We start from the raw sequence: 19,348 nt of genomic DNA on the forward strand, positions 1-19,348 counted from the left end.
ATGTGTCAAGTATTAGGGCGTGGCGCATTGTGTCACAACAGTGCAATAAAACAAAATTCTTGACCTTGTAGGGCTTATGTTCTAGTGAGAAGAGACAGAAAACAAGCAAATAAACAAGTATATACCAGATGGTGAGAAGTTCTATGGGATAAAATAAGAGAAAGGAAAGAGGATAGACAGTGATAGGGATAGGATGGGTGTTGCTATTTTAAATAAGTCAATGAAGTCCTCATCAAATGGGTAACATTTACATAGACACCAGGAAAACATGAGGGAGTGAGGCATATAGATTTCTGAAGGTGAAGTGTCCCAGAAAAACAAGGAATAGCAACTGCAAAGGTTTTGATTCAGGAATAGAGTTAGCATGACCCTCGGCCTCTTTTTTTCCCCCATCCTCTTACTATACTTATTTTCAGATAAGTTGCTTAGCTTTTTATATTGAAATTTTAATTTAAAAACAAAAAAACAAGAATAGGGGCACCTGGGTGGCTCAGTTGGTTAAGCCTCTGCTCAGGTCATGATCTCAGGGTCCTGGGATCCAGCCCTGCATCGGGCTCTCTGCTTATTGGGGAGCCTGCTTCCCCTTCTCTCTCTGCCTGCCTCTATGCCTACTTGTGATCTCTCTCTCTCTCTCTCTGTCAAATGAGTAAATAAAATCTTAAAAAAAAAAAAAACAAGAATAATGAAGTCATCCTTTATAAGCAAATATCTCAACTTGGTACAGTTTATTAGGGTATGAGGAAAGGAACACTTCTCACATCTCATTCTGAATCATTTGATCAAGTCTTCTGGAACATGGTCTTTGACCCCTACACAGAGGCTACTGACTGCCTATCTTTTAAATGTTGATTTTTCAGAGTTCAGCCCCTCTTTTCTCTCTATACTCATCCCTTGAGTTAGCCCATCCATTTTTTAAAAAGATTAATTTATTTTAGAGAGAGAGAATGCAGGTGCACATGACCAAAGTGGGGGGCAGAGGGAGACAGTGATAATCTCCAGCAGACTCTCCACTTGAGCATGGAGCCTAACGCAGGGCTCAATCCCAGAACCCCGAGATCATGACCTGAGCAAAGATCAAGAGTCGGACCCTTAACCAACTGAGCCACCCAGGTGCCCCTAGCCTATCCATTCTCATAGCTTTAAATGTCATCTATATGCTGACAATGCTTTAGTTCTCTTGTTTAGTTAAGACCTTACTTCTTTAAAAAAAAAAAAAAAGACCTTACTTCTGAGCCTCAGATTTAAATATCCATCAGCACCCTTGAATCTCCACTTGGGCATCTCTAACTTACCATATCCAAAGAGAATTCTTTATTTCACCAATAGCCCCCAAACTCAAGTTCATCTCCCTGGCATTTTCCATCTTTAGAAATAGATATCCACCCAGTTTCTCAAGCCATAAGTCTAGTATCCTTGATTCCTCTATTTTACTTATATCCCCAGGTCAACTATTAATCTTTCAGACTTTACCCCTAAATCACATCCATCCATCTTTTTCTCTCTCCACTCCTCTCAAGCTGTGCCAGAGCACCAGCACTGAGTGGCACGTTCAGGATATTCACGGCCAATAGCAGCTACATAATGTAAGAAAGCAGAGGTGGATCTACACTATATCATCACACAAATTTATTTAATCAAAGTTAATTAAGATAAAGTTAACATCATAAAGTGTTAACGAAATGATGACAAGTTTGACGTTTTCAACTAGCAGTTGGTTGTTAGCTTACAGAACTATATTTTATCTACGGTACTGAATAGATTCCTAAATGAGTTTCAAAAAAAGAAGCAAATTTTAGATTGAGATGGTATTTAGAAGACTGGAAACATCTCGGTATCTTTTCCAAAGTCACTTTCATGTCTATGATTTCATGATTTTTATGTGTTCTAAGATGAGATTGACAATTCTGGCCCATTCTTACTCTAGACTAGTTTATTAAATTATTGGATTCTTGGTTTTTACAGTGTGAAGAGAGATTTTTTATGAACATGGACAAGTATTACTTTAATAGTAACTCACTGTGCTGAAATTTGGCATTTAAATTTATAAATAAGATCACAGCTGCTGACCTCTTTCAGTGAAGAAAAGAACAAAAGGAGTTAGCAACTCATTCTGAGAGTCCACCTAAATCAATTAGGATGTTAAATCCATGCATAAAATAATGTTTAATAAAAGTGCTTTAAAGGGAAAATTGTCTCATTTTAAACTGAATGAATACAAAAGACACAAAGTTCCCGGATTACTGCTATGAGGTTCTAAGACACCAGACTCAGGCATTGCTAATAGTTCAACAGTAATTGGAATATTAATAGGATGTGTCATTCTGATTATATAGAATATGCATCAGAGTATTTTACCTACCTCTTCTGGATTGATTGGAGGGTGGCAGAGAATAATCTGATTGTCGCTTCTCTCGTTTTAAGAGCCCCATTTCAGAGTGCTTACTCACAGACTCTATTTGAGGACATATTAAAAATAAAATCAATGCATTTATAACCTAATTAGCTGGTCTCTATTGATTCATGTTCCAGATATTCAGTTTGCATAGCATTACTGTGTTCACTAACTACCTGTAAATATATGCTGGGTGGCATATTGGGTTAATGCACTAGTCTCTGCCCAAGGGAATGGAACTAGCAGTAAGTCATCACTGCAGTACTACGTTTTCCAGTTTTCTCCTAGTCAATACACGTTAATAAGACTTCAAAGTTTTATTTATCACTTAATCTCAGCCAAGTCCTGGGCTCTGTACGTAACATTAGATTAGAAATGGGTTTACTGCCTAAAAGTAAAGGAGCCTTGACCTTTGAACAATTGGCTGTCTCTGTTCATGGGTATAAGCGAGAGGTCAGGGGTTCACTGGAACCGTGTCATTTGAGTGTAGCCCCTTCAGTGATGTGGGCCCAGTTCTCATTGCATGTTCTCATTAAGCCAGGCTTGAAAAAGGGCAAGTGCCCTTTCAACTTCATTTGCTGCAAATTTAGCCACAAGTTTTCAAATAAAAAGAAAGAAGAAGTCAGACAATATATTATTTCAGCACTGTCCTGACTTAAATAAATATTGGAGTCCATGTTACATGCTCAGGAATGGGTATACCTCTTTAATTACATCAAGCGAATCGGTGAACTTTGCTCTCAAAACATACAAATATTCCTTAAACCGTGGAGAAATGGCAAAGCTCAACTCTAGGGCACTGATGCAAACAGAGGCTTCAAGATGTTAGTGGCTTTCAGACTTGAAGCTCTGGCTCCCTGGGCTTGCGTAGGATGTCATTGATTTACTCTTTCCACAGAGGTGAAGAGAGAGGACCAAGGGAGATAGGTTTAATTAATCTTAAATATCTCTGCAATTTAAGAATTGTAGGCCTGGAACAGTTCCTGTACTAACATGATTAGCAAATATTGACTTTTGAATACAATAATAATGTGTCATCTGAAACCCTTGATAAGTAACTTAAGTACTTCCTTAGCTTGCATCTTATTAAATTAGATGAGGTATGGTTGAGGCACATTACACAAAGACATTGAAATGAAAAATCAGACCTAAGGGTTTTAACATTGATTTTAAGAAAGCTAAAAGTCACAAAGAAAACATATATGCTTCAGTTCTGCAACCTATGAATGTAAGCTGTCTATTTTCTCTAGATGGATTTTTTAAAAGTATGTAATAATTTTCATGGTGCAACTGTAGTAAACATTTACAATTTGTGACCTTTTTGACAGCTGTAATCAATCATCAGATTATGTATGATGACCATATAATTTTAGTTTTATGGAAGGTTAACTTACACAGATTATGAGCTTTTGATGTTAAAATATGGAAGAAAGAGCCATGGCACACTAGTGTGCCTGTGAGTATAGTAAGGATAATCTACCCAACCCCCTTCATAAGGTTTAGCTTAAAAATGTGTACAACAAGTCAGCTAAGAAAAGAGTTTTAAAGACGTAATACTAGTCAGCCGCAACCTGACAAACCTTACTGTATTGATTAGTTTTCAAAGGCTGTATGGCATGTGTACTCTACTTACAATAGAATGGGAATGAGGGAGAAAAGCCTCCAAATGTCATCAAAGCAAATGGTCTGTGAATGCTGCTTCAAAGCTCATCATTAGTTGCCAGGGTATTTGGCCACAGTGCTAGTAAAAGAGGTTTCTCTGGAGGGGTAGGTATGACAAAGTACATTTCTTGGCAAGAAGACTTATGCTCAAGTAGCAGGACACATAAATTCTTGCTTGATTAATTAGAGGATTAACATTCTTTATGAAATTTTGCCTGCTTTTTATTTTTTTTTTTTAAACCAGGAATAGACCCCAGGCCTTTTCTGTTCTCTAATGAAATTGCAAATTGACTTGTGTTCAAATGGTGCTTGAGTAAAATGAACAATTAAAAATGTATTGCTAACAATGAGATGTATCAGCCAATCTCTTTAAGGATTAATTAGTTGCAGGAACAATCTTTCTTATACAACATACAAAAAAGAAGAGAGCAGTGGTGGGTGAACAAGAACGTATGAAAGAATAGGGTTTTAACATGTGCATACGAATACATGTATGCACACATTCATACACACAGATGAAGTACAAGAATATAGACATGCATATGTAAGGTTTAGACTGAAAAAATTAGCTGCAGCTTCCGTGAAGATATTTATTCCACCTTAGTTAGGATGATTCGACTGTTGCTGATTAGTGATCCATTAGTTAGCTTGAAGGCAGCCAACAGATTTTACTGATCGTAATTTATCATTAAAGCAGAGAAATGCTTTAGGTATTTAAATAATGTATGCAGATAAATTCACTCTTATTTTTTTAATTACCCACCTGTACCAACCTTGTAAGAATCTTTGCCCCCTATCAAAGTTTGCTCTCTGAGGAGATTTTCAAAGTTAACCAAAAAGGAAAAGCCCTTCTCCCTGGTTGCATTTATCAAGTCTGCATTTCAAACCCCTCCCCCTTCACAAAATATCTGGTGTGTTTCAGGTTATGCTTGCAGTTCTTAAAAAACTTGAAATTATCTCCACATTTGCCATCGCAGACTGAAGGCTTATCTTACAAAATGTGATACCTCTGTCATTTCTTTAGCAGAGATTTCAGATACAGTAGGGATAAATTGTTGTCTCCAGAGCCCACTGCAGAACTTCAGGGAAAAATGGACATCATTTACTTCTTCAAGACCTGTTTAGATAAATGATGTTCTAGAAAATGTCATTTTTGTCAGGCTGCCCTAAAGTCAGATCTTCTCGATGCCACCGATGTGCCGAGTCAGCCTAAAAGAGCCTAAAAGAGCATTTAGCACGATGGCATTTGGTAAATACTGCTTTATTGTGCTTCACCCTCCCTACAGGGCATTCTGAAGAGATGAATAGTAAGTGTGAACAGGAAGAACAAGTTTCCAGTCCTGTCAAATTAATTAGACTAGTGAAGAATGAAGTGAGGTTTGCCGTTAGGTAAGTTGAAAACATGTAAAGAAAATCATCTAAGCAATCTGAAAGGATTTTAAGAGAGCAAACATCCTTATGCACTTTTGTGTATTTGCATGAGAGATGTGTGGGTAATTGTGTTGCATGCAAAGGATATCATATCTGAACAGAGAACAGTCAATGTGTTCATGTAATACATACAACATATCCAAAACATATCCAACATATCCAAAAACATACACGGCAGGCCACAATTCAAAAGGAAAGCCACAAATTCAAAAGGAAAGCCACAGTTTAAATATCTATTTGACTGGGGGCGGGGAGAGTAGGGGGGAAGCAACTAACAAACCATGAATAGATGTGACCCTTTTATTTATAGGAGCAAACCCTGATTCTATACTAAGAACTGTATCAGGTGAGCTTATTAAGAGATTCGTGAGAGCAGCGGGAGCAATGCAATTTGGTTGTTGTTTTACCAGGTTCCACTTGGGTGCTTTGAGCCTCAGACCTTATGTAGGCAAAGATACAAGAGAGGGAGAGTTACATGTGCTCTTCTGAATGCAGGGCCTTGAGTTGGCCATTTGGACTAATTTTAAATGACCTTTTGAGATACATTTCCATATATTCCACTCTATTCTGGAAAATTGATTTTGGTAATTGAAGTAATCAATTTGTATATCTATAGAGCATTGACTGCTTTGTACCACCTCCCCAAAGCAGGCTGGCCACGGTTCCATGATGCAAATTGATGTTTTTATATGGAGTTCCAAAGGGGCTGGCTGCAGCCACCTTGTTGGTCAGCAGAGATAGCTTCCCCACAAAATCATGGGACTGAAGTCCATTAGATTAGTTTAAACCTTCCTAAACCATGGTATTTCCTCAATCACATAAAGGTTGGTAAATGATTTTCTCTTTTTTTTTTTTTTAATATTTTATTTATTTATTTGACAGACAGAGATCACAAATAGGCAGAGAGGCAGGCAGAGAGAGAGGGGGAAGCAGGCTCCCTGCTGAGCAGAGAGCCCGATGTGGGACTCAACCCCAGGACCCTGAGACCATGACCCGAGCCAAAGGCAGCGGCTTAACCCACTGAGCCACCCAGGCGCCCCGGTAAATGATTTTCTTTTGGCAAAGGACATGAGGTCCTGAAACTTCATATACCTAGCCTTTCCACCTACCCTTCCCCCTACATTTTTACCTTTCCACTCTCCATGCACCTCACCCTCTTTAACTCCACTTTTTCTGACTTTTACCAGCTCCCTTTCTCTACTACCTAGCGTCAGTCAGTGTTGATGGGCCACATTCCAGACTCTCTTCTGTCAAACTGAAAAGAATCTACAATTGTCAGTGACTTCTGTGCTGCTTAATCTCCCTCCTGCTGCATCTTGGGTAGAATTCTAGACCAATTTCAACTCCAGAACTCTTCACTATCATTAAGTGATTTTCCCAATTTATGCTCCCATTACATTTGATTTTTTTCATAAACAGGGTAGAAGAAGACAGAAATACATTGCATCTGAGTCTGACTGCTGCATTTAATTTCACATGTAACTGATGAAAATGTCTCCTGCAAACTGACAACTGGAAAGAGACATCAGAATACTAGTTTTGGCAGGTGACACCAGGATAACTTAAAGGCATCTCTACCTTTTGGATGTCGAATGGTGTGTTTCAGCTACCCACTTTTCTTTTTCAGGGAGACTCAACTGTCCTTCAGCCATAGAAGCAGGACATGTCATCTCCCAAATGAAAGGAATTCATGCCCATGATGAGTAACATTCCAATTAAAATTCATCACTAACAGCAGGCTTTTTATCTTTCTTGGACAACGTGAATCATTTTTGGTGCTGGGAAATGTGTTTCATAAACCTCCATTGTCGTAGAATGTCTACTTCCACGAGAACTTGTTTTATATTAGTAAATAAAACATCATCTGACATTTTTGTCACTTCTTATGTCTGGGTGCTGACGAAAATAATGGGAATGCTCAGAGGTTATGGGACATTGTTTATCAAGGAATGTAGGTGACGCCACAAAGTATAAGTAACGCTATACAGCTGGATGATTGATCCCTGCTGCATATTTTAAAGCTCCTTTCATTGCTTATCGAAACCTTTTAGGTAATGCACTCCTCTCAGATATCATTTTATGTTTGAAAAGCTTTATAATTCATAATGAAAAGTTGCTTAGTTACCCCAAGTGAATCCATAGCTTCAATTATTCTCTGTGCAAATGGTCGGACTCCATTTTGACCAATGTTTATGGTGTTTGGCAATTTTTCAGTAGCTACTTTGCTCTGATATGATTAATTTCTTGCATAATACTCTGCTTTGCATGTGTGGAGCTGAAATAATCTTAGTAGGCAGAAAGGAAATGAAAGACCTTGTGTGTTTCAGTTTTGGAAACATTTGAAACATAACATCATAATGTGAAGAGTGCCAAAAACAATACCAGTTAGGCCGGATAAAGACAACCACAAGAGACACGAATGTGCTGATGAGACCCAGCCCTGGGACAGCCAGCCATTGCTTGTCCTGTGGCCAGCTTGCTCTACCTCGAGACACTGAAGCAGAGGAGAGGAGAGAGCCCCAGAATTTACCAAATTGGATTCAATTGCCAGAAAAACACTGGCATCATCTCATTAATATCTTTTCCTAAGGTTATCGTGGGTCTCTTTCTTTGACAACACTACATAAAACACATCCTCTTACTTCTTAAGTAGCCACACATGAGGCTGCTTTCCCTTGTGCAGAAAGATAAGGGACATACTTATCTGTTGAATGAATGAATGAGTTCACTCTTTCAGGAGGAGTATGTGTGGTGACTACCTGACCCTCCGACTCTGGGAAAGTGTTTACCTTCCCCTGTCCTTAGATGATTTCTGCTACCCTGACACTCTGGAGTTCTTGCATTTTTTAAGTTTCCGACACTGTCTCTCTTTTCTTCAACCCCTTCCTCCTCTCTGCTGATCAGTGGTGTATAGTTGTGAAATGACACCTACCATAGGAAGCCTGGAAGATAGAAGGAAAGAACATTGGTCCTGAAATCACACCAACCCAACTTAAAACCTGGTTAAATGTTGGCTGATCGCTTCACATAGCCTCAGTTTGCGCTCCTGAAAAATGGGGAAAACGGCATTGTCTATGCTCTAAGATGACTTATTAATGCTCTAGTGGTACTTCCTGTAGTACACACAGGTACTGCTCTAAGCATTCCATGTACCAATGCGGGGGTTTCTATTACTATCGTCATTTTACAGAAAACAGCTGAAGCACAAAGGGTTTAAGTAATTGGACCAAGGGTCACAGGGCTAGAGCCAAGATGAAAACCCAGTCAGACGAGCTATAGAATCCGTGCTCTCAACTACCATATGAAGCTGTCTCCTGTAATGGGAGCTGCCACGACTGTAATTATTAGCATTATCACAGCCATCAACACTACTATTATTATAACTACAACCAGAGGCACCAGGAAGACCTGGTATCAGTGGAGATACCAACTGGTGCCAGTTAGAGACTGCGCAACCAAGGCAAGTCCAGCCCTTTCTCTGCACTCCTATCTCAAGTTTGTGGGTGGGCATATTCCCAATCGAGCAGCCCAAAGCTGATGCCCCGGCACAGCCTCCTCAGCTCTGATTGGGGATAAGTGTTCACATGGCTGAAGGGCTCAAGGATGCTATAAACCATCAAATTTTCTTTTCTTCATTTCAAACACATATGTACTCATTTTTTAAAATATTTTATTTATTTATTTGAGAGAGAGGAGGTGAGAGAGAGCATGAGCGAGGAGAAGGTCAGAGGGAGAAGCAGATTCCCTGTGGAGCTGGGAGCCCGATGCGGGACTCGATCCCTGGTCTCCGGGATCATGACCTGAGTCGAAAGCAGTTGTCCAACCAACTGAGCCACCCAGGCATCCCTCAAACACATATGTATTCTTGATATATTGTTAATATATCCACTTGTTAAGATTTTTACCATCAGTATGTTCATAGGGCAGCTCTTATTATAGAATTAATTTACAGAGTAAAAGTATCTTTTTATTAGAAGATAGCTCTTTTAGTAGCCCTTCATTACACAGATGGCAGTAACAAATTTTCTCTCCTTTTTAAAATGGAAATTGGCTGAGCTTCTGTCAAAGAGGATGGCAAATTTTCCCTTCTGAGAAGTAAGAAAATAATGTAAAATTCCCACCAGGAAAAAACAAAACAAGACAGAGAGATCCTGGGGCGCCTGGGTGGCTCAGTGGGTTAAGCCGCTGCCTTCGGCTCGGGTCATGATCTCAGGGCCCTGGGATCGAGTCCCGCATCGGGCTCTCTGCTCAGCAGGGAGCCTGCTTCCCCCTCTCTCTCTGCCTGCCTCTCTGCCTGCTTGTGATCTCTCTCTGTCAAATAAATAAAAAATAAAATCTTTAAAGAAAAAAAAAAAAAGACAGAGAGACCCTGGCTTTGTCAAATTTGCTTTCCCCAACAGATGTCTCTGAAATCAGTGGGAATCAGGGATTCCAAAGAATGTGGAAGTAAGTATTTAGCTCTGCCAGATGAATGGGAGATGGAAGAAAGGGGGAGAGACAGTCTCATATCAGAAATTCTGTTCCTGAACCTAGAAAAACAAAGACAGTTTCAATCACAGATTACATTGAATTAGTTCTTCATTGAAATGACATAAAACATATCTTCATTTTCTAAAGAACAATCAGAATAATTTAGTTAAAATTTCTATGATTGTCACCATAATTCATTTTTTACCAAAAGCTAGAAAAATAGGTAAATCAGTTAAAAATGGTGAAATATTCACAAAAGGTATATGTGGATCCCCCTCTCTTTTTTCCTATTTACGGTATTTATAGATGAGCAGATCTACAATATCTATAATCCCTCAAGAATGCTGAGATGCTTTTATCCTTCCTATTTCATATACTAGAAATATGCATCATGTACACTCTGTTTAGAAGTATATCCTTTCAAGGACTTACATTCTAGACTAAATTAAGAAAGTTTCTAGTGGGGTGCCTGGGTGGCTCAGTCGATGAAGCATCTGACTCTTGGTTTCAGCTGAGGTCATGATCTCAGGGTCGTGAGATGGAGCTGCACAGCAGGCTCCAAGCTCAGCACTGAGTCTGCTTGAGATTCTCTCCCTCTCCCTTTGCCCCTCCTCATTCTCTCTCTCTCTTTCTAATTAAAATAATAATAATAAAAAATATTTTTTAAAAGTCTCTGGCTAATTTCATGAAGTTCTTCCAACACAAGGCCCACTTATGTTTGAATCCCGATGAAAAGAATGGAATGTAGTCCATGATCAAAATTTTAACATCTAGTTCTAACAGTGGTGAATTACATGAGATGAGACAGTAGTATCTAGTTATCCAAAAGAAAGAAAAATTTTCAGAAAGAAAGGTAGGGAAAAGATGATCAAAAGTTAAAATCTCTAAAGGATACGCTGCCTTGTAGTTTTGGGCATCAGGGAAAATGTTCCACATCTAAAATGCCGGCCACTTCCCAGTTACAAGAAAATGCTATGTATACATCTTAATACTTCAATTTGTAAGAGTTTTTCTGTTTCTCCTTCCTCTACTTCTAAGATGAGCTACTGTTAAAAGCCCAATGTTGCAAGCATGGGAAAAGAATAAAATACATGTATTGATAATCTGAGATGGATCATTTTGTTTTAAAGAATTGGTATGTCAGAAGCATATGCTATGCCTCATGGCCAATATGGAAATGTCAGGGGTTTAATTGGCAGCTGTGAATAGCAGCACCTGCAAACAGCTCAGGGCTTGTTCCTGTGGTCTGGCAACATTCTTACTTTATGCTTTAAATAAAGGCTTACTCACTGGGACAGAAATAACTGACAATAGATGATTGATGATTGCCCATCACGCAATGGTTGACATCTACCATTCAGCAGGTCCGTTTACGAGTGCACGTCCAGATTTCATTAACGGGGGCATGACATCCAGGAGCAGGCCTGCTATACAGGGCTACTCAGTAACCTAGTTCAGAACACCTTGAATAGCTTGGCTTTTTTTAACCCGGAAAAATAGTTCACCGGGGATTCAGAATGCTTCAGGAAGATAATTTTCAAAATTCTTTTGTTTTCCTGCTTATTATAGTGCTTTTTTGAGAGAGTTTGTTAGGTTTCATGTTGATTACAGGGTGCCTTTCCCATCTCTCTGATTCTTATTGCAAATTGGCTTTGCATTTGAAATATTTGCTATGAGGAAGAGGCATATTAAAGAAGTTATATTTCTAATTATTAATTCATAACACTCTCATGTCCAGGGGACTATTTAAGCTTTGAGTACAATAATGTTTACTATTTTAATTAGGAGGGGCAAAGAAAGTGCAAAGAAATAAATCCACAGTGCAAACAAATGGCGAACATCCTTTTCCACACCTGGACATCCGTCAGCCCACAGTGGGCCGCTAGGTACAGCCAAAAACACACAAGCAATGTTGGAAAGAGCACTGGTGTAGAAAACCTTTCAAAATAAATAGTGCTCAATTAAAGCAGCCTTGCGCTGCTCAATAAAACCCAGAGTATCTCCATGCTGGTATGTTCTAGCATGAAGCTAACATTTAGCTTTAATTTTCTTCCCGTTTCTTCTCCCCAGGTCTGCTTTTGCCCAGCTACAATCTTGAGCTACAATTTTTTTTCCTCAAATTAAGTTTTGATCTTCTCTGAGGCACTCAGATTTTAGTGACCGGGCCATGGGTTATTTCGTGGTCTACCTTTTGGTCAATGGCAGTTCCTCTAGTCCAGTTTTAGGAAAGCGACGAGTCATTGCACTAATTAGGTCTTTCCCTAGAATTTTGCTCAGGGATTAGTATTTCTTCAGCAGCTGCTTATGAACTCATTTCTACAAAGACTTGTACTATCGGCTTTTCATTAGCTAAACCTGAATAAAACAGACAATTGTCTGTAGCCCTTTCTCAATCTCACCATCCTGCCCTGAGGGGAGCAAGGCAGGCATCAGCATTGTCCTTCCACAACTGGAGGAACTGACCAAGAGAAAGGAAGCAACTGGTCCCACACTGCACACCTTTAGTGAACACAGGAGCCTCTACAAGCCTCTACGACGCATACCTGGCCTCCATCGGACACTTCGGCTTGTAAGGATCATGGACTGTATGGCACCTACCCTCCTGCTTATTGTTGTCCTTGACTCACATAACACCATGACCAGAGAATGGCTGCTCTGTAAAAGTCCTAATTCAACCAGAACCATTTTGTGAGCACCAGTGGACAAGGCTAGGGTCCCAAACATGCCAAAAGGCTGTGCTAGCTGCCATTTGGTACACAGTACGTTACTGCAAAATCAGGGAGGTCTGCCTTGCCTCTGAAATTGCTACCTTTGAATATGCATCCATCTAGTTGGCTTTCCAAATTACTTTTTTTTTTTTTTTGCTATAAAATCTGCTGTCTCTCTTTTTGTTTAATTGCATTCAGTTTTATAGTCTCTCCCAGGAAGAGCAGCTAATTATAATATATTTCAACAGAGAGAGAGGCAGGTGTTAGGCTAAGATAGAAGTCCTAGTTTTAGCCTTGACAGTTCACGCAGTTTAGCTGGATCTTAGTGTAAAGTCACCAGACCTGGCAAGTTCAGTATCATTGCTTTATGGTTTTTCTGGGTTCTAGAACCCAGAATCACATGACTATGGATTTAAACCTTGAGGTTATAAAATGACAAACGTGACTGATAATAATGACCAAAATGGTTGCATTTTGGTTTTGTATACGGGAAAACCTGGTTATCAGTAAACCCAAATGAACCAGACATGGTAAGCAGCTAAGGCCACTCAGATAAGCTGTCAGTTCTTGGGATTGAAGTACGTCTACACATTTACTAGCTATGTAATCTTGGGCAAGTCACTTAACCTCTCTGCTTCTGTTTCTTTATATGAAAATTGGAGTATTAGGGATTTCAAACTATAGGTGGTTATGAGGAATGAATGATGTAATCATGCAAAATACAACATAATGCATAGCTAGATATACACATTATTTTCCAAGAATAATTGTATTGCCATTTCCCTATATCTGGAATGAAATAGAACAGGCAGGCAGAATCTGAATATTAGTCAAATAAATTCTCATTTCTAGTGAAGAGTAATTGAAAACAATTTTAAGACCACCTTTAGTACCTGCATTGTGCATACCGCCCTTCCTTAAATGCTGCATTGGGCTTCTTCGCTAAGGATCAGAAGACATCATAGATCATTTCCCTCTCTGACTCTCCAAATTCAATCTATCAAGCCCCACCTCCTTCTAATAGTTGTCATATCTATTTTCTCCTCTCTGTCTCCATTGCTGTAGTTAAGCCCCACATCTTCTTTTGTTTGGACTCTAGAATGGCCTCCCAAATAGCCTTATTGATCCTTGTCTCTCTCCCTTCAAATTCATAATCCAACCTTCAAAATGCCACTGGAGTAATCTTTCCTAGAGCCTAAACCTCACCTATGGTTCACTAAAGCCTTCAGAATAGAAGCCAAGTTTCTAGGCGCCGCATAAAAGGCTTTCCATGATGTGGCCCTGACAGCACAGTCAGCCTCATCCCCCACACCTTCGCACTTGTGTTCTGGTAACACTGAACTGCTTACTGTACTCTCTCTCTCTTTCTGTCTCTCTGGTTTCACTCTCCCATGTTCTTGTAAATATTACTCCCAGTATACAAATCATTTTCCTCTTATGTCCTTAACATGCTACTATTTACATTTTAAGATGTTTATCTTTTCATTGACTTCTCTAGGAAAATAACAAAAACAAAAACAAAAACAAAACAAAACAAAAAAACCCAGTTACCCCCTCCTCTGGACTATTTATTCTTATAAAGACAAAAATGAGATTTTTCCATTTATATTGTATGGCATTTTTTTGTTCACCATTTCCCCTACTAGACAGTAAGTCTTTGAAAATGAGATCAGTACATTCATCTTTGAATCTCTCTATTCATTACCATGGACTTTAGGTATAAGATGTGTCGTGAACAGAGTTCTTCATGGTTTTACAGTTACTCAAGGACTCATCTAAACAACTGTATGTGATAAATAAAATGACATGAAAATGAAAATAAAATGCAGCTTGGGCAAATGAAGTACTTATCAAGATGCATGCCTTTGACAATACAACCTAAGCAGCACTTATTTGCCATCCCCACAAATTCTATAACTTATCAAGCTTTAATTAAATAGCTACAATCTTGGCCAATTAATTGGTGTTCATCCTTGCAAATTTTAAAAATACTGATAATGGCAAAGAATTATAAGGTTGGAGATTTTCAGCCTTTTAAAAATGATTTATTTATTTATTTGACATCGAGAGCCACAGTGAGAGAGGGAATTCAAGCAGGGTGAGAGGCAGAGGGAAAAGCAGGCTCCCCACTGAGCAGGGAACCCAATGCGGGGCTCGATCCCAGGACATTGGGATCATGACCTAAGGCTGAAGCTGAAGGCAGATGCTTAATGACTGAACCACCCAGGTGCCCCAGAGCTTTTCGGTCCTAAGCGGCTTAGCCCCGGTTTGGTCCTGTCCTTCAGCAACATTGTGTATTTTGTGTGGAAGTGACTTTTTCTCTTATTTTAAGGGAATGGAGAGCATCCAAAGCAATTAATAAAGAGAGAATATCTAAAATAATTAAGGAACAAATTTTGAGGACTGGAGAACAGGTACATGTTGTTGGCTTTTGGGATGGGTGTTCTTATTGCTGCCCTGCGCCCTCTCCACCCAATTACCTTGAGGCTTTCCAAGAAGAAAATTCCTCACAATTTTCATTAAGAACCATTATATTGAGGGGCGAATCATTCAGCTACAACAGATTGTCCTGAGGTGTAGTGTTTTTCAACTTGAGAGCAAATGTTTCTTCAATCTTTTTTTTTTTTTTTTTTTTTTTTTTTAAAGGGGAAAGGGGTTATTTTGAATGCATGTAAAATGCAAATAGAATGACGATGGATGTTTGGGAAGCTCACACCTACTAAGCCTAAAGCAGCTTTGATTTAAAAATTGAAAATTGGCAAGTGATCAATCAACACTGGCTTCCAATTGCTTTTAGTGTCTTGACAAAATACAAATGCTATTTTAATGACAGAGATGTTTTACTTTGAAAAGTGGCTATGGAACAGGCACAATATAGAGATGTTTTGCACTGAATACATAATCCACATGATCAGCTACATACACACTCTGGTACTGCATGCCTGTGATTGACATAAAGCACTTTAATTTTAAAAATGTTTTCCAAAGTGCCGGGACACATGTTTATGCACTATAGTTATTGCATGGCATTAGATGGAAAACACACAAACTTAAAAAATTAAAAAATGTTGACTCTGTGCATGGCCACACAATGGAATATAATGGAAACCAGGAAAGGAAAAGACTTGTGTCACTTCACAGGCAAGGCCAAAAAAAACAAAACAAAACAAAACAAAAAAAAATCCCCAACCCCCCCCAAAACACCAAAAAAACCTTTGACAATTCAGTCATGCTAAAACTAGGAGACAATACTGACATAAGAAAACACACTCGACATTAAGGCAGCAGAGAGTCCTTCTTAATCACAGCAGGTCTAGACAGCTCCCACAGCTGTGTCTGCTCTCTCACAGAGTGATGTGTGGCCCTAGCTGGAGGGTGGCGTGAGCTCAGAAGGGAATGTCAGCACAGGGTCTTAATTAATTTCCTTCTGCCAGGGTGTGCGTGTCACAGTGTGGTTTTGCATTTGCTGGGAGGCAGCTTAGTGGGAGAGCCTTAGGTGCACAACACCTCGACTCACCAGACCGCAGGGCAGGACTCTCGCCCTACTGAGAGCACACACAGTCCCTTCCTCGCAGAGCCGTCCAAGGCTCTGCCTTCCCTCTGAGCCAGATTTCAGCCTCATGACCTGCCCTTTCTAGCCCAGTAGGGGCTTCCCCAGCTGACCTCAAGTGGCGTGCCTGGCCAAGACTGCTTCTGTGGTGTGCCTTGATGCACCCCAAGCCGGGGGTCTGAGGCTGGAAGGCGAGAGACCAAGTTCTCAGTCCCTGCTGGCTCAAGATATTTTCTAACTGCCAGGAAGAAATAAAGCATCAGCTGTCCTCCCCATGGTCTGTGCGAATAGAGGTGACAGACCTGATGGCCATAAATGCAGACATACAAAATGCCCAAAAAGAAGATTACTAATAAGATGCACAGAACATAATGCATCAAGCTCTGCACCCACGGAGACTGTGCCCCATTTATTTCTGGCAAACAACGGGGCTAGATCTGGTTTTGTCTCTTTTCCAAAGACAATTAAGTCTTTTTCTTCTGAACTCCTGGGACTTTGATGGTCTGTCTATACCAATAGCACCTAATTCAATTGGCAGGAGCCTGGCATTGTGATGGCTTGGGGTGGGGTTGGGGGGAGATGGGTAAGATCCAGTTATCAGCCCGTTATCAGATGAATTCTGTTACGAGCCAAAGGGGCTTACCTTGCTGAAAGCTTGAATTATGAATGGCAGTGGCATCGTCTGAGAATCAGCTTGGGGTCTGGAGGTGGAAAAGTTAAAACATGACCCTTGAGTAGTTGACTTGTGTAGGGCAAGAAAACAGTTTATTGTAACCTCACTGAAGGCAGAACATTTGGTCAGTAACAATATTTTACTACTACCTCCACTGAGCACCCAAGTAAAATTGTCTTCCGATTGGTTGACAAAATGGAATTATTCAAAATAAAGTTCCCTACCCTTTCAACTGCAGTCCTCTGTCCTGGGAGTCTAGAAGAGCTGGGCTCTTGTTCCAGCTTTGAGTAGCTGAAGTTTCTGAACCCTGGCATTTTTTCCTAGAGCTGCCACAGTGTCATTTGACCTACAGCACTGAAAGACTAACGGAAGCAAGTTTTTTGAAATCACAGAGACCACCTTTATAGGCTCTGGTTACTCATCTGTAAAACGATATCACCAATGTGACAAGATGATTTCTAAGGCTCCTTCTGTTCTCTTCTGTTTGAACCATGCTATGATTCTGATTATCATTCCCTGGAAGGCTTTCTTCTCCTAGTGTTCTGAGATACTTGAAAGAACATGTCTTGTATATTTGGGAGCTGAACATTGAAAATTCTCTTTAGGCAAATGTTTCATGTGGTGCACCATTTGAAAACATAATTTGGGGCCAATTTTTTTCCTTGTGTATCTGAAATGGATCATGGGGTTTGCCCCAAATCTTCATCATACACACACCAATGTCTGGAAGATTTATAATGGACCCCAAAAAATCACCATCATCATCTTTATTTCTTCTTCATTTCTTTCCCTCTAGATACAATCTAGTAGGCCATGCTGACCCGGTTAAGAATTTTTCGAATATAAATGATCTAAATGTTACTTTACTTGGCAAAACAAAGGCAGAGTAAGTAATTTTTCCAAATCTCTCTTCAGACATGCCTTATAAGGAAGGTTTTCTTTCTAGGGGGATTTGGACTCTCATTAATCTATTTCTCCTTTCAACAAAAAAAAAAAAAAAAGAAAGAAAAATGGAATGAGATTATCAAAATGGATAGTCTGGTGTGGACCTGATAACATGCTTTTGAAAAGTGGTTTACATTTGACATCAGTTAAGCTCCCTGGGCCAGTACATCTCAGGTCTGCTATGTGGGGCCTGGATCCACTCCCTGCTTGGACACAAATATACTTTATTGGTTTCAAAGGCCTCTCAAGCCAGTTGGAAGGATGGATGAATTCCTAGTGCAGTAAGTATTAAGTCATCTGCAGAGCTATAAATATCCCTTTACCCTATCTTATTCAGCATTTATACAAAGACATTTTTGTGCGGTATGCGTCTTCCTTAACCTGAATATATATTTACTTTAAATTTCTATTCTTGTTTATTATGTATATATTTTTATACATGGTACGAAAGGTATGTAGTATAAAGTGAGCAATTTGGGTACTTAAAATTCGATGTATCTTCCTTTGTGCCCTTTGGCATACGTAATTAAAGAGTCCCACTGCTTCTTAAGTAGGGATTTTAAACAATCTTAAGGGAGTGGAAAGTCCTGTGTTTCCAGTAATCACCAGAACAATGGCAGTGAATACAGCTAATTTACCACTTAAAAATAATTCTTTCAAAAGAATCATTCAGAATGTATGGAGTGGCTTGAAGAAAAACAAGCTGACAACAACCTACTTGTAATATTGCTTCACTGGCTGTGGCTGTGCTTCTAATTAAATGTGTGATTAGCAGAAGTGACTAAACCCACGCTACGGCAGATGTGGCCGAGGGATGGACGTGGTGTCTGTGCCTCATTCAGTTGATTAAAAATTTCTTGATACCTCTAACATCTTTCACCCCGGTCTCTCAGAACGAGGTTTGTGGAGTAAATCATGAGATGAACTACCCTCTCCTGATGTCCTTTAGTAAGAGTGGAACCCAGCACAGCTCAATCCATAAGCCCTCAAGAGAGGGTCCATACTAAGACTAAAAGCTGGTGACAGCTGGTGATATTTCTCACACACTAATGTGCAAAGGAAAAAAAAAAAAAAAAAGAAGAAGAAGAAAGAAAAGAAAAGCCAGGAAGGTGGCTACAATGCAGATTCCTAGTCTCCATGCCCAGATTTGTTGAGTCAGGAGTCATGGTGAAGGCCCAGGGTGTCTGACCTTTAAAAACCGGCTCTGGACGACCCTGATAACAGCGCCAGTGGCTTGAACTATGAAGAGCCCGGGAGAAGGCAGGCCTGGCCACGGATCCTTAGGTGGAGGCCTTTGCCCCGGGCCTGCGGCATGGTGCTTGAGGTCCGGGGACTCAGTTCCTCCCGCCTCCCGTGATGAGCCAAGGCGCGCGAGGACCTCCAAGGGCGTTTTTCTTGCCGCACTGAAAAGCCCTACAGCGTGAGGGAAGGGACTTGTTAGAACTCCTGAAGCAGAAAGGGCAGAGCCAGCCGGGGAATCGGGGCCTCCGCACAGAGCCCAGCCGGCTCCCGGTGGC

The 19,348-nt window shown here is 40.1% G+C and overlaps 1 long non-coding RNA gene across 1 annotated transcript in view; it reads right to left on the bottom strand.

Moving 5' to 3' along the window:
• The window catches only part of LOC309857809, a 112,842-nt gene that overhangs the window by 21,690 nt on the left and 71,804 nt on the right, over positions 1 to 19,348 (bottom strand). The window contains exon 3 of the long non-coding RNA XR_014307921.1: positions 16,857 to 16,914. This is a non-coding gene — a long non-coding RNA (uncharacterized lncRNA). The remainder of the gene's footprint in view (positions 1 to 16,856; positions 16,915 to 19,348) is intronic.

The sequence above is a fragment of the Mustela nivalis genome, assembly GCF_964662115.1.
Source record: "Mustela nivalis genome assembly, contig: HAP1_SCAFFOLD_1316, whole genome shotgun sequence".
Taxonomy (NCBI): Eukaryota; Metazoa; Chordata; class Mammalia; order Carnivora; family Mustelidae; genus Mustela; species Mustela nivalis.